We start from the raw sequence: 16,462 nt of genomic DNA, 5'->3' as shown, positions 1-16,462 counted from the left end.
TTGCTGGAGAAGCCACCTTTAAAAACAGAAGCGTAACATGAGAAAATTACATTTAAAAAAGATCAAACCGTCCTGAAACCCAGGGTCACAGTCACTGAGATGACTTTGTCCTGATATTTTACCAGCTGCAGCCACAGCATGAGTCAAATTACACTTCCCGTTCAGAGTCAATGCACACAGAAGAATCCTGAGGCTTTTCAGTCCTTGGGTTCTGCCGCCATATGCGGCGTCCATTCCATTTCAATCCTGCTCCAAGATTTATCATTGCACAAAGCAACGTTAGGCCCTTAAGCTGGGAGAGACCAGAGCAGAGGCTGCATTCATTTAACCTACCAAAAAACAAACAAGCAGAAAAGGAGCTTAGGACCAATGTACTCTCCAGGTTCCTCCAGCCCAACCTTCTGCTGATGCAGCTCAGCCCCCAGCCCTAGAGTGTAGCTTGCATTGCTTAAATTACATGACTGAGGGGTTTCAGCGTCCCTGTGTCCAGAGGAAACCTTCACCCCATTCCCAACCAGATTTTCCTCCATGGGACCACTGGAGGGGCTAGATCCCTGTTTATCTTTTCTCTCTATCTAGGACAAGCTGGGGTGCCTCTATATCCATCCATGAAACACCCACCTCTTGAACACTGCATGCAGCTGTGGTTGCCTCATCTCAAAAAAGATGTATCAGAATTGGAAAAGATACAGAAAACGGCAACAAAAATGATGAGGGGCATGGAACGGCTTCCATATGAGGAGAGATTAAGACTGGGACTTTTCAGCTTGGAAAAGAGACAACTAGGCTATAAAATCATGACTGGTGTGGAGAAAGTAGATAAGGAAGTGTTATTTACTCCTGATAAGACAACAATTAGGGCTCGCCAAATGAAATTAATAGCAGGTTTAAACCAAAGGAAGTATTTCTTCACACAACCTGTGGAACTCCTTGCCAGAGGATGTTGTAAAGGCCTAACAGCATCATGCAGGACACATTCCCTGCTCTGAGGGCCAGTTGTGTGCTCCTGGAGGTTGCTGGTTAATAAGGGTCACTTTGCAGCAGGGCCAGAGTCGATGTGTGGGGCAGAGAGAGTGGGTGCCCTGGACTCAGGGTGCAGAGATAAACTCAGCCCTCTCCCCCGCATTGGGTGGGGGGGGTGCTGCAATCCCCTGCTGGAAGGTCATGGTGGTGGGGAGCACTGTGAGCAGCTCAACCCCTGACCCTGGTGGCAGACGCAGTGTGGGGCGCTCCAGGTGTTCCTGCTATTTCCACCTGCCTGTAAAATCCAGCTTTCCCCAGCACATTCACTGTGGTGCAATTGGGTCACTGTTTCCATGGCTGTACAGCAAAGAATCGCTCCCAGTTGCCCTTCTATCTGCAGCAGGATTAGCCTGTGTCGTTGGTTAATGAGGTGGATCTAGTTGTAGATAGAGGGGGAGGTGCTGATAGGGAGGCTGCCAACCACCATTTTTTCCCTGTGGCTCCAGCCACATGGCAAAAGGAGACATACCAAGAGTTAGTGCAGCCCAAACCTCCCAGTCTGGCTCAATGTCACAAGTTCCCAGTGTCTCCGTGAAAGACAATTTGTGATATTGGGCACAGTGGTTCAAGGTCCTTTTTTTCCCCTCAACATGGAGTGAACTCAGCTCTTTCCCCATAATAGAGGCATGCCATGAAATAACAGTAGCAGCATAAAGCAGTCGGAGAGCGAACATCTCGCTGCCAGGATGTGCTGGATGTGCCCAGGCCCTCTCGGTTTGTCCTCTGTTTCTGTTGCAGAAGAAAAAGGTTCCATGGACTTTAACACTCTGCTTTGCACAAGGGACAGAGAAAGATCTTGCTGTTCATGCATCCGCGCAAAGAAAATTGTGCTTGTGTGTGAAAGAGAGGTGGGAAATTGTCTTCCATGGAGACATTGGGAACTTGTGACATTGAGCCAGACTGGGAGGTGCTTTAACACGTGGTAAAAACATGAACTTGAGTCCAGGAAAAGAGAGAGGAGAAGCCTGAAATTGTTTCATTTGCTGCTGCCAGTGGGAGACAGGGGACAGTAGGGAACTGGAGACATACCAAGGCTGGGATGAAAGGGGAACGTTGCATGGACTTTACCATACAGGCTCCAGCCTGCCTCTCAGAGCCCACAGGAGACAGTCTAGGCAAGGGAGAGTCATTTCTCAACTGCATTCTCAGGAGAAGCCGGTAGCCATCCTTGACCAGAAACCCAGGAGAGCAACCACGGCAGTTCTGTGGAGAGCTCTGGTTCCCAGGAGATCCAGCTAGGAGAGGGACTGCTGGGGGTGCTGCAGTTTTGCAATGGGGAGGAGGGCTAGACCAGTGGGGCTGTCACAGGTGGCTTTGCCAGGGGGGGAGGCTCTAGGTCACATGTTGGGGGGGGTCACTAGGGACTAAAGGATGTGAGGCTGGATAAAACGGAACTGCACAAAAAAACTTCCCCCTTTGCTCCAGTTAAAGGTCCTACTTTGGCCTCTCCCCCGTCATGAAAATCTCCATCTCTACCCCAGCTCTCAGAAACCTCCTCTCTCCAGGGCTGCCGGGGGGGGGGGAAAGTGGGGCAATTTGCCCCACGCCCCAGGTCCCACAGGGGCCCCATGAGCCGCTGCGGGTTTTTGGCAACACTTTGGCGGCTGGCCTTTCACTGGCTCCGGGTCTTCAGCGCCGGGTCCTTCAGTGCAGCGGCAGACTCAGAGTGAAGGACCTGCCACTGAAGTGCTGCCGAAGCCTCGGAGCGCCGCCTGGTGAGTACAAGCACCACTAGCGGCGGGGGAGAGCCGTAATCAGCAGCACTTCGGCTGCTCTACCACCGCGGCTTCATTCTTCAGTGGCAGGTCCTTCCCTCTGACAGGGACCCACCGCTGAATTGCTGCCGAAGACCCAGCCCTGCCCCAGGCCCCCTGAATCCTCTGGGCGGCCCTGCCTCTCTCCCATGGGTATTTTCATGGTTTCTTCCTTTTTTCATGGTCTCGTACAAATATTTTTGCCACTGAAATGATCAAGTACATTTAAAATGAGAGAACCAATCAAATAACACCCCTATATTGACTTCACGTCAGGCCCAGGGCTGGCACCCAGCAGTTCTTGGGGCTGTGGGCAGAACTGAGCTGCACTGGCAGCAGCGAGGGGGGATGGTTGGGACTGAGCTGTCTGGGGAATATTTTAATCTTTATCTATTTTTTGGAGGATTAAATCACTGCAACTTCTACTCCTCCATCTCTCTCCAGGAAATAACGTTTCTGTGCAAAGTACCCAAACCTTTTAACAACAAGAAGTGAAATGAAATGGCCACATGATGGTGATAGAACCTAAGGAATGAGAAGCCCTGTGCTTCTTCAATGTGCATTGATGCTGAAAAGGGAGGTGTTTTTTTCTTTAACTCCCAGCCCCCCCAACCAACCCACTAGCCTAGGCCTCACTCCCCCCCCCCCCACACACACACACACAAAGAGGAATAGACCCCAGGAGTCCTGGCTCCCAGCCACTCCTGCTCTCACCCACTAGACCCCACTCCACCCCCACAACCAGGAATAGAGGCCAGGAGTTCTGACGCTCAGCCTGAGCTCTAACCAGTGGTCCCCACTGTCCCCACATTAGCAGGGTTAGAACCTAGGAGTTTTGACTCTCAGCCCCCCCTCCCCCCGCTCTAACCTACTAGACCCCACTCCCTGTGACACAGGAGAAGCTCTGAGACCCCTGTGCTGTCCCCTCACCTCCCTGCCTGTGTTGCACATGAAACCCAAGGAGGTTTCCTTGGGCAGTTCTGAATCTTGCTCCCAGGAAGGGTGTAATTTTAGGTGCAGGTTCCAAATAGCGCAATGAACCACCCAGAAGGGGCAGCACTGAAATAATCATAGCAACGTACTTCATTGAAAGAACAGGAGTACTTGTGGCACCTTAGATTGAAACATTTATCGATGAAGTGTCAATGAAAGATCAGAGTCTGATCGTGTCAGTGTCACACTAGAGGGCGCTGTGATGGTTTTAAATTTTCATCCAAACCTAGCCACCACCTAGCCCGTGTTTTAACCTTTTCTTCTGTTACTGATGCTCATTATCAGAGAAGGGGAGAGAGGGAGTGAGCAATAGAAACAGAGACCTGGTGACTGAAGCAAACATTTCTTTGCTCCTTGCTTGGCTCTGTCGTTTATTTGAAGAACAAACTCACCCACCCACCACCCACTGTCTCTCCAGCCTTCAATGGGCAGGAAGAGCTCAGCTGTCAGTGGGATTGAGGAGTGTCGGGGAGTCAGGGCCCTGCACCCCTCTTCCTGGGATTCACAGTGACTCTCAGCCAGCCAGTAAGGCGGAAGGTTTATTGGACAATAGGGACGCAGACTACAGCAGAGCTTGTAGGCACAACCAGGCCCCCTCAATCAAGTCCTTCTGGGGGTTCAGGGACCTTAGACCCCAGTCTTGGGGTTCCCTGCGGTGTACCACCCAGCCCAAACTGAAACTAAAAATCCCTCCAGCAGTTCTCGTCCCCCTCCCCTCTGCTCCTCCTCCCTTTGTTCAGTCTCCCTAGGCAGATGGTGTGAATTCGCCCAACCCCCCTCCTGGCTCAGGTTACAGCACAGGTAGAGTTCCTCTCATCCCCAATGTAACCTCCCTGCAACACTCCCAAGTCAAATCCGCCCTGCTCCCTGCTCCGACACAGGGAGTTCGGGACATTACTGTGACCTGGGACCCCAGGCTCACGCCCCATCCTGTGCAGCCCTGTGCGTCCCCTGTGTGATTCCTGCTGCAGCTTAAATTCCGCAAGACACCGCCCCCCGCAGCTCCCTCTCCTACATACCCCATGTGGACCCTCAGTGCCCTTCATCCACTTTCTAAGAACAGAAGAACAGCTATACTGGGTCAGACCAAAAGTCCATCTAGCCCAGTGTCCTGTCTTCTGACAGTGGCCAATGCCAGGTGCCCCAGAGGGAAGTGATCCAGCCCCTGTCGCCCGTTCCCAGCTTCTGGCAAACAGAGGCTGGGGACACTTCACAGCATGGTTTCGCATCCCTGCCCATCCTGGCTAATGGCCATTGATGGACCTGTCCTCCACAAATTTCTCTAGTTCTTTTTTGAACCTTTTTATAGTCTTGGCCTCACAACATCCCCTGGCAAGGGGTTCGACAAGTTGACTGTACATTGAGTGAAGAAAGACTTCCTTTTGTATTTGTTTTAAACCTGCTGCCTATTGCTTTCATTGGGTAACACTTAGTCCTTGTGTTATGAGGAGTAAATAACACTTCCTTATTTACTTTCTCTACATCAGTCCTGATTTAATAGACCACTAGCATATCCCTCCTTAGTCATAAGAACATAAGAACGGCCACACTGGGTCATACCAAAGGTCCATCTAGCCCAGACTCCTGTCCTCTGACAGTGGCCAACGGCAGGTGCCCCCAAGAGAATGAACAGAACAAGTTATCATCAAGTGATCCATGCTCTGTCACCCAAGCCCAACTTCTGGCAAACAGAGGCTAGGGACACCATTCCTGCCCATCCTGGCTAATAGCCATTGATGGACCTGTCTTCCATTAATCTAGCTAGCTCCCTTTTGAACCCTGTTATAGTATTGGCCTTTACAAAACCCTCTGGCAAGGAGTTCCAGAGGTTGACAGTGTGTTGTGTGAAAAAATACTTTCTTGTGTTTGTTTTAAACCTGCTACTTATTAATTTCATTTGGTGGCCCCTTGTGCTTGTATTATGGGAAGGAGTAAATAACACTTCCTTATTTACTTTCTCTCTACCACTCACGATTTTATAGACCTCTAGCATATCCCCCTTTAGTTGCCTCTTTTCCAAGTTGAAAAGTCCCAGGCTTATTAAGCTCTCATATGGAAGCTGTTCTATACCCCTAATAATTTTTGTTGCCCTTTTCTGAACCTTTTCCAATACTAATATATCTTTTTTGAGCTGGGGTGACCACATCTGCATGCAGTATTCAAGGTGTGGGCGTCCCATGGATTATATAGCGGGAATATGATATTTTCTGTCTTCTTATCTATCCCTTTCATGATGAGTCCCAACATTCTGTTCGCTTTCTTGACGGCCGCTGCACATTGAGTGGATGATTTCAGAGAACTATCCACAGTGACTCCATGTTCTCTTTCTTGAGTGGTAATAGCTAATTTAGACCCCATCATTGTGTGTGTGTGTGTGTGTGTATATATATATATATATAGTACAGTCATCTCTTTTCAAAGTTGTGTAGTACATATGTATTACTATGTACTACACAATTATATATATATTGTATATATAGTTGTATATGTATAGTCATCTCTTTTCCAAGTTGAAAAGTCCCAGTCTTATTAATCTCACCTCATATGGAAGCTGTTCCATGATCCTCATAATTTTTTGTTGCCCTTTTCTGTACATTTCCCAATTGCAATATATCGTCTTTGAGATGGGGGCGAGCACATCTGCATGTATATTCAAGATTTAGGTATGTGTAGCGAGGGGGGCATGGCCTCCCTCCCAGACAGATGGAGGGGCAGCTGCAAACGCTGTGGGGGGGGTCAGGGCTGGGGCGGGAGGAGGTATGGGGTGCTGGCTCTGGAAGGGGGAGTCATGGCTGGGACAGGAGGAGGTATGGGGAGGGGGGTCAGGGCTGGGGCGGGAGGAGGTATGGGAAGGGGGGGTCAGGGCTGGGGCAGGAGGAGGTATGGGGTGCTGGTTCTGGAAGGGGGGTCAGGGCTGGGGCAGGAGGAGGTATGGGGTGACCGGCTCTGGAAGGGGGGGGTCAGGGCTGGGGCAGGAGGAGGTATGGGGTGCTGGCTCTGGGAGGGGGGGTCAGGGCTGGGGCAGGAGGAGGTATGGGGTGCTGGCTCTGGGAGGGGGGGGTCAGGGCTGGGGCAGGAGGAGGTATGGGGAGGGGGTCAGGGCTGGGGCAGGAGGAGGTATGGGGTGCTGGTTCTGGAAGGGGGGTCAGGCCAGGGGCAGGAGGACGTATGGGGTGACCAGCTCTGGAAGGGGGGGTCAGGGCTGGGGCAGGAGGAGGTATGGGGTGACCGGCTCTGGGAGGGGGGTCAGGGCTGGGGCAGGAGGAGGTATGGGGTGACCAGCTCTGGGGGGGGGGGCAGGGCTGGGGCAGGAGGAGGTATGGGGTGACCGGCTCTGGGAGGGGGGGTCAGGGCTGGGGCAGGAGGAGGTATGGGGTGACCAGCTCTGGGAGGGGGGTCAGGGCTGGGGCAGGAGGAGGTATGGGGTGCTGGCTCTGGGAGGGGGGCAGTGGGATTCAGGGTGCAGGAGGGAGTATGGGGTGCTGGCCCGGGGGGGGGCAGGGTGGGGCAGGGGGGTTCAGGGTGCAGGAGGACGTATGGCGTGCTCTGGATTCATATAGAGTACCAAGGATTGACATAGAGGCAATCAGATCTTTTCTGTCTTCTTAGCTCTCCCTTTCCTGAGGGGGTCACATCCTGTGATCTTCCTAGCAACCTGCCCTGTCTCCCCCGCTCCATTTCCCCAGGCTCCTGGAATCATCAGCTTCTCTGCTGCAGCTTTGTGAGCAAGACATTCGTTCTGTTACCAGAAACTCCCCAGAGCTGCTGGGGGAACCCTCCTCCAGTTTACACTATTGACCTAACTGAGTAGTGAAGACAAGCCCTCACAGGGAGAGGAGCAGGCAGCTGTCTCATTTCCCAGCTGGTAGTGTGGCCGAGCAGTCTAAGGCACTGGATTAAGGCTCGTCTCTTTGGAGGCATGGGTTTGAATCCCACCACTGCCATCTCTTTAGCCAGTCTGAGCTTCCTATGGATACAGAATGGAGCTTCAGTCCCTATTTCCAGGGCTTCTTACCCCTCGATCCTTTAACCCCAGACCCTCTTCATCAGTTTTTTTCCTCCACCCCCGGCCCCCCCATCTAGGCATCCCTCTAGTTTAAAACTGGCAGCCAGCACCCTGGTACTGGAGCGCCTTTCACATCACTAGCAAAGTCCAGCACTGGATATTATATCCTCAGTGGGATACAGATAGCTGGGCTTGAAGGGGAGTTTGACTTTTGGGGGGTAGAGGATTTTTTGGGGGGGTACAGAAAGGAAATTGTGAGAGATGAGGAGAAAAGGTCATTTCAGTTCAGATACATATCTGGCATTTATTTGGGGTAGCAGATATAGCTCAGTGGTTTGAGTATTGGCCTGCTAAACCCAGGGTTGTGAGCTCAATCCTTGAGTATGCTGTTTAGGGAGCTGGTGCAAAAATCAGTACTTAGTCCTGGTAGTGAAGGCAGGGGGCTGGACTCAATGATCTTTTGAGGTCCCTTCCAGTTCTAGGAGATTGGTAATCTCCTATTATTATTATTATTTTTGCTGAAAAGGCCCTGCTCACTGCTGCTGTGGAGGGTTTAGGCCTGAGTGTGTGTCCCCACCTCCTCTCCTCTTCTCCCCGGCCCCTTTAAAAACTTTGGTGCCTTTTAGATGTTTAAGAAACACAGATGTGAGCTGCACTCCCTGCTGTCAGGATTTTGCAGTAGCATGACATTGCTTTGCAACACATTAAACTGACTTTGGAGACCCCCTGCACTACTGAGCATTTTCAGTATTACTTGACCGAAGACTATAGGAAATGTTGGGGGATAAACCATTGGAAAATAAAATTAATAGAATTCTCTTCCCAAAGCAGTCATGGGGAGATTGATATCCTGGGTATCTGAAAAATGGCTGTCTCATAGTACCTGATAGTGGTACAAACACTTTAGATTTCACTGTCTAGATAAGATCTCAGCTTTATATCAGTGACAGAATTATAGGCCTGGAAGGGATTGCCAGAGGTTCTCTGCACTCATGGCAGGACTAAGTATTATCTAGACCATAGATTATTAGGTTTGGAAAGGACCTCAGGAGGTGTCTAGTCCAACCCCCTACTCAAAGCAGGACCTATCCCCACCTAAATCCCCAAATGGCCCCCTCTCAAGAACTGAACTCACAACCCAGTGTTTAACTAAGCTAATGCTCAAACCACTGAGCTATCCCTGTCCCCCATAGTTAGGAACCTTTTTTATGCCCAAGATCACTTTTTGAATGTAAGGGCAACCCAGGATCGACCCCACCCCTTCCCTGAAACCCCACCCCACTCACTCCATCCCCCCTCTTCCATCACTTGCTCTTCCCCACCCTCACTCACTGTCACCAGGCTGGGGTTGGGGTTGGGGATGGGGTGCGGGCTCTGGACTGTGGCTGAGGGGTTTGCAGTGTGGGAGGGGACTCCAGGCTGAGCCTGGGGCACGGGGGAGAGGGTGCAAGCTCTGGGAGGGAGTTTGAGTGCAGGAGGAGGCTGCGGCAGTGTTGGGATGCAAGAGGAGGTATGGGGGGGCTGGGCAGGGGGAGGGGGGTTGGAGTGCTTGCTCCAGGACGGGGGTCAGGGCTGGGGCCGGGGGGGTTGGGGTGCAGGAGTATGGGGTGCTGGATCCGGGAAGCAGGGTGTCTGGGCAGGGGCAGGAGGAGATATGGGGTGCTGGCTCTGGGAGGGGGGCAGGGGTTTGGGGTGCAGGAGGAGGTATGGGGTGCTGGCTCTGGGAGGGGGGTTCAGGGCTGGGGCAGGGGAGTTCAGGGTGCAGGAGGGAGTATGGGGTGCTGGCTCTGGGAGGCGGGGGTCAGGAGTGGGGTGTGGTCTCCTGCTGGGCAGCGCTTACCTCAGGTGACTCCCATTGGCTAGGAACGGGGAACTGTGGCCAATGGGAGCTGTGGGGGTAGTGCTTGCTCCTTCCTCCCCCGGCTCACTTCTGAGAGCGGCTGGGAGAGTCTCTAGGATTAACTGGTTGGTGACCACTGGAGAGTAGACTGATCTGTACTCCTAGTTTTTCTAAAATCCAAGGTCAGGTTAAATAAAAGAATATAAAATAAAAGCCAAAATGACACTTTGATTTTTTGAAAAGTAAGAGGCGGTTCGGTTCACAATTGCTCCTAAAACGTTATCCTGCCTGTTAAACAGTGTAGCGTGCTGGGAGGCCCAGGCTACTTCATCATTTGGTAGCATTTAAATAAAATCAACTTAAGTTCTACCGGTTAGTAGGTTTCCTTTCATATTGTTGAAGATAAATTTGGATTTGAATGGGTGTTTCATGCAAAATATAAATGTCTAAAATGCTTCGTGGTTCAACTAGTTACCCTGCATAACTATGGCACTAAGTAGAGTTCAGGGCATGACCAATTTTTTGTCTGTAAAGAAAATTAATCCTGTATTTAGAAGCTGTAAATTGTTCTCCCAGGCTGCAGTGATTTCAGTTAACTGAATGCCAGCCTAAGGAAGCATACAGCCAGGCAATAGGAAATCATTTCTCTCAGGTAGCTACAGCTGGTATTATATAAAACAGCAGAAAGAGGAACATGACAATGCATATAAATAACATGTCTTGGTCCTTACCCACTGTCAGGGATTTTCAAGCATAGCTGCCTCAACTGAAGCTGAAGCTTGAATCTTTTGGCTTGGACTGACTAGCTGTCCCGTTATTTGGGGAGTGTTCTTTTGTAGCACTTCGTTTTCCTTGAAGTTGACAAGGCTGGTAGGCATGGGGTAACTGGGGGGGGGGGTTTAAGTTAGATTGCCTAGGAAGTGAGAACTGAAGTTAGAAGATTTCAATGACAGCTTCAAGGTGGTGTAGAGCAGGCTTCTGGTCCCAAACTGAAGTTAATCCCTTAGGCCTGGCACAGACTGTATAATTCCTTACTCTCCATCCCCACTAGGTTCTGGTCAATCAGCTTCTTCTCCGAAGTCAAACGTTTCTGCTGGCAGCCACCACTGCAGCTTCAGTTTAGAAAACTCCACCTATGCAATACCCCAAGCTAAAAAACTATTAGTTCCCGAGAAACAAAACGGAGAAACCACTCTGCAGTTGGGTTTTATTTTTTCATGTCTTCTTGGGACTTGGATAATATTTCTACTAACATCCTTTCACCACCCAGCCTCCTGGTCTCCATAGCGTGCACCAGACCACTCTGTCACATTGCATCATTTAGTGTTTTGGCAGGCCTTACTGGAAATAAGCAGTTGCTGCTCATTGTCAATACCACCATACTGGCCTTTCTAGCAGGGGCGGCTCCAGGCACCAGCACACCAAGCGCGTGCCTGGGGCGGCAAGCCACGGGGGGCACTCTGCCGGTTGCCGTGAAGGCGGCAGGCAGGTTGCCTTCAGCAGCATGCCCTGCGGGAGGTCCCCGGTCCTGTGGCTTCGGCGGACCTCCTGCAGGCGTGCCGCCGAATCCAGGGGACTGGGGACCTCCCGCAGGCAGCCTGTCTGCCATGCTTGGGGCGGCAAAGTACCTAGAGCCACCCCTGCTTTCTAGAGCTGTAATGTAACAAGTTATATAGCAGGACTAACACGTGCTGGCCGCTGCTTCCCGTAGCTCCCATTGGCTGGGAATGGCAAACCACGTCTGCTGGGAGCTGCAGGGGGGGGCCATGCCTGCAAACAGTCAACATTAGCAAAATGTCTTGCGCCCCACAATCAGATTACCCTGACGGGCCGCAGGCTGCCCACCACTGGTGTATAGCATATGTTTGAAATGAAACTTCAGTTACAATTACTGGTTCCAAAATAAGATCGTTTTCTAGAAAATGTCTGACAAGTATAGTACTTTGCACTTCTCTATCTAGTTGTCTAATGAACTTAAGAAAATTATTATTGGTAATAAAGTATTACCAATAATAATTTTCTTAAGTTCATTAGACAACTAGATAGAGAAGTGCAAAGTACTATACTTAGGAAGGAAAAATCAAATTCACAGCTACACGATGGGGAATAACTGCCTAGGCAGGAGTACTGGTGAGAAGGATCTGGGTGTTACACTGGATCACAGGTTGAATATGAATTGACAGTGCAATGCAGTTGCAAAGAACATTAATATTCTGGAGTACATTAACAGGAGTGTCATATATAAGACACAGGAGGCAATTGTCCCAACTGGTGAGGCCTCAGCTGGAGTACTGGGTCCAGTACTGGGCACCACACTTTGGGAAAGGTTTGGACCTATCACCATTTCATCATCAAATAAGCACCATTTTTTCCATGCATTGTGGAAAAAGTAACCAGGTCACTTTTCTAAATTGTTTAGAAAACCTGACCCCTGAGGCATTGTTCAAAAAACTGGGCCTGTTTAGTCTGGAGAGAAGACAACAGAGGGGGGGAACCTGTTATGTCTTCAGATTTGTTAAGGGCTGTTATAAAGAGGACATTGTTCTCCATGTCCACTGAATGTACAACAAGAAATAATGGGCTTAATCTGCAGCCAGGGAGATTTAGGTTAGACATAGGAAAAAAACTTGGATTATAGGGATAGTTAAGCTCTGGACAAGGCTTCCAAGAGGTTGGGAATCCCCATCATTGGAGGTTTTTAAGAACAGGTTAGACAAGCATCTGTCAGGGATGGTTCTGTCTCAGCGCAGGGGGCTGCACTTGATAAACTCTCCCTCGAGCAGGCTACATTTCTAGGATTCTGAAAGCTGCTGAAGCTGACCTATTAGAAAATGTTTACCAGATCACTGTGGTACTAAAATGATGCTTTCTGCAGAGGTTGGCACATCTTCTAAACGGCACTCTTAAGTCTTTTATAAATGTGCAAATTACTATAGAACAGGGGTCGGCAACCTTCCGCACGCAAGCTGATTTTGAGTGGCACGTTGCTGCCTGCCGCGGTCCCGGCCCCCAGCCCCACTCAGCACCCCCGCCCACCGCTCTCCCCTGTGGAGACAGGAGGCAGAAGCTTGGTTCTGCGGCAGCCAAGCTTCCCCCTCCCCTGCTTCTTCCCCACAGCGTGCTGCCTTCCTGCACCTCCTCCTCTCCTTCCCTGCGCTGATCAGCTGACGGCCCTTGTGGGGGGAGAGTGGCAGTGTGCTCCTGGAGGAAGAGAAGAGGTAGGGACGGGGCCTTGGGGAAGGGGATGGGACGGGGCCTTGGGGAAGGGGATGGGACGGGGCATCTCCCTCCCAGCCCCTTGCCATGAGCTGATCAGGCTCACCCCCACGCCCAGGCTTCTGCCCTGCATCCCCCCCCCCCCCCAAGCCCTCTGCCCTGACCCTTGAACCTCCCCACCCACCCAGGCTTCTGCCCTACACCCCCACACACTCCCAGCCCTCTGCCCTGACCCTTGAACCTCCCACCCACCCAGGCTTCTGCCCTACACCTCCACACACTCCCACCCCTCTGCCCTGATCCTTGAACCCCCCCACACCCAGCCCTCTGCCCCACAGCCCCCTCTGCCCTGACCCCTGAACCCCTCCCCCCCCCAGGTCTGGGGTCCCAGCTGCCAGCCCCTTGCCAGCCAGCGTTCCAGCTGCAGGCCCTGCTCAACCCCCTGCCGGCCTAGGTGAACAGAACCCCAGGCTGGCAGCGAGCTGAGCAGGCTGGCGGCATAAGATCAGCATTTTAATTTAATTTTAAATGAAGCTGCTTAAACATTTTGAAAACCTTGTTTACTTTACATACAATAGTTTAGTTCTATATTATAGACTTATAGAAAGAGACCTTCTAAAAACATTAAAATATATTACTGGCACGCAAAACCTTAAATGAGAGTGAATAAATGAAGACTCGGCACACCACTTCGGAAAGGTTGCCGACCCTGCTAGAGAACCTCCTTTGTAGGTAAGGGTCAGTGCCATTCAAGGTTAAATTAAATGTCTTAAAATGATGGGAACATGACTGGATGTAGATTTTGGAGTCAGACTGATGTCTTATAGTTTGGCACAAAGCACTGACAAAATGGGTCTAGCTGGAAGGAGTGAGACCAGAGCTGAGGGGGGTGGAAATGATTTTCATCCTCAAAATGTTACACAAGACTTCCCAAAATAAGGCGAATCTGCCAGTGGGTAGGGAGGGGTGTTACTGGTTATTTAAGCTGGCTAAAATGCAAGTTTTAATTTAGGATTTGAAGGTAAATTCCTTTTGCTATTACTTACATTAAGCAGCATTATCATTTTGTCCACACTAAGCTATTGATTGTCTATAGCCTCTTAGAGCAACAAGTTGGGTGAGGTAATACCTTTTATTGGGCCAACTTCTGCAGGCTCTTGTGAGAGCAGCTGAAGGGAGATTCCAGCTAACATATATGGCTACATCCACTGTAAATTAGGGGGGCGGGGGAGAAGCATCAGTAAGGGAACTTCAAGGTTTTTGTCACAGCAGATCTTAAACAGGGTTGTATTAAGATTAGTTATTCTCAATAGCCGTATCATGTATGTGTTTTCCACAGCAGCTTTTTTGGGGAATTGGGCATTAAGCGGATTTACACTTTGATAGACAGGAATGAGGAGTTTGGGAATTGTATGGACTAACTACCGCACTGCAAAAGAGTAAGTGTGAGCTGAGCAGAGAAGCCATGCGCCGAATCTTCATTTATTCACTCTAATTTAAGGTTTTGTGTGCCAGTAACACATTTTAACATTTTTAGAAGGTCTCTTTCTATAAGTCTATAATACATAACTAAACTATTGTTGTATGTAAAGTAAATAGGGCTTTTAAAATGTTTAAGAAGCTTCATTTAAAATTCAATTAAAATGCAGAGCCCCCCAGACCGGTGGCCAGGACCCAGGCAGTGTGCATGCCACTGAAAATCAGCTTGTGTGCCGACTTCGGCACCCGTGCCATAGGTTGCCTACCCCTATCCTACTCAATAGGAGCCATCAAGATTCTAAACCACCACTAATGGCCCACACTTTACATAATTACAATAGGACCTCAGAGTTAACTTCATATTTCTAGTTTTAGATACAATACTGATACATACATACAAATAGGGTGACCACACTCAGTAGGTTATAAGCTTTGTAATGATACCTTACAAGAGACTTTTTGCATAAAAGCACATTCCAGTTACATTATATTCCCATTCCAAGCATATTTTCATAAATCATATGGAGTGCAATGTCACAAATGTGTTTTATAACAAACCTGTTCTGTGCTCTTGTATTACCTCCTTGGAATAGTTAAGATTAAGATTTTTGTAAAGTACATTAGAGGTGACAGCAAAAATGATTGCAGTAGATGTTCTAGATACTAATGCTGGAGCAGCGTTAGGTTAGTAGAACATCGTCTTTGGATTTCATGTGTTCATTCTACAAGAGAGAGAAGAAGAAATTCAGGGAATGGATGTCCTGAAGGATATGGAAATACATAACCACTAGGTGACTGTGTACGTTGAGGACTGATATTGGAAAAATGGATTAGCAATAAGACAACATTTATTAAGTAACACAATTCTAGAGCATCAACTCGGTCTGAACAAGAGAAAAGAACTGTGTGGTCAAAACATGTCAAACTCACATTTTTAGTGACGAGTTCCTTGATTGCAGTTATAAGCTAACATAAAAAGGCAATGTGTGGAGGAAGGAAAATTCCAAGTTTTACTTAAAACAGGCCAAAGGCTAGCTTTATATCCTATGCAAATAATTCCTTGCTTCTGTTTGAGAAGTTAATACAGAGTTTGATAGTTAATGATTGGGGTCATTTTAGTTATTAAGATAAAAGCCTCTGGAGGATTCCTGATTTCTGGGTGTTTCTAATACTCAGTTCTGGGATATTCATACTACATAGATCAGGCAGCATAATTTCAGAGTGTAATATAAAAGATAGCTGCAACTTTCCTACAGTATGTACTACTCATTTCTCAGAGATTGGGAGGTTTAACCATTGGACAAGTCAAAAGACTTGTTAACACTCAGGATGCAAATACCCTTCTTGAGAGTGCAGAGTAGAGTAGTTACCCATCTCCTTTTTCTTTCTTCCCTTTGGCTAATTTCTGTCATGGGGCGGGAGGGGAGAGTCTGGAATCAGAGATTGGGTTGAGGAGAGCAGAGGAAAGGTACATTTGAGAGGGATTTCTCACAACACAGCACTTATAGTGAATTAAACTCCTACAAATAAATTAAGTAATGAACACCATCTTGTTTCCTTGCTATAAATCAAGTAGGCAGCAAGCTCCTTCATGTCAACTCATTCTGTTCTGTGGTCACACAGACAAATTTATATTGACTTTAATTTAACTGCATTTGCTTTCTACTTTCCCTTGACACTTGCCCTCTAATTTCTTGCATTAAAAACAAGGAAGCTAATGTTAACTTGTCTAAGTAAAAAAATTGGTTAGTAATTTGTTCCCACTAGGCTGAAACTTAGTTTTCTTTTCCCAGACACTCTAATCACAAAAGAGGAGCCAATCCTAAACTTAAGTGACTGCACTCTAAATATGGAACTCTACTAATCAAAGAAAAGGATGTCCAAGTGATCTTATCCAATGAAACACAGCATGGAAATACACACTACAATTAATCCTCCAATGAAGGAGGCTTGAAAGTACTAATCTTTTTTTTTAAAAGAGACTCAGGTAAATATTTCAATGAAAATATGTATTTAATGTATAAGAGTTTCTGAATAAAGTCTATATGTGAACATCTTTGAAGATTAATTTCACTAACTACATATGCAAGATTTCAGGTATCACAAAATTCTGCATTTAGATTTCATCTCTGATGCACTAAGTGACTTATT

Source organism: Mauremys mutica, chromosome 26 (genome assembly GCF_020497125.1).
Source record: "Mauremys mutica isolate MM-2020 ecotype Southern chromosome 26, ASM2049712v1, whole genome shotgun sequence".
In the NCBI taxonomy this organism is placed as follows: Eukaryota; Metazoa; Chordata; order Testudines; family Geoemydidae; genus Mauremys; species Mauremys mutica.
The sequence above is the reverse complement of the archived record's forward strand: the minus strand, read 5'-3'. Positions refer to the sequence as shown.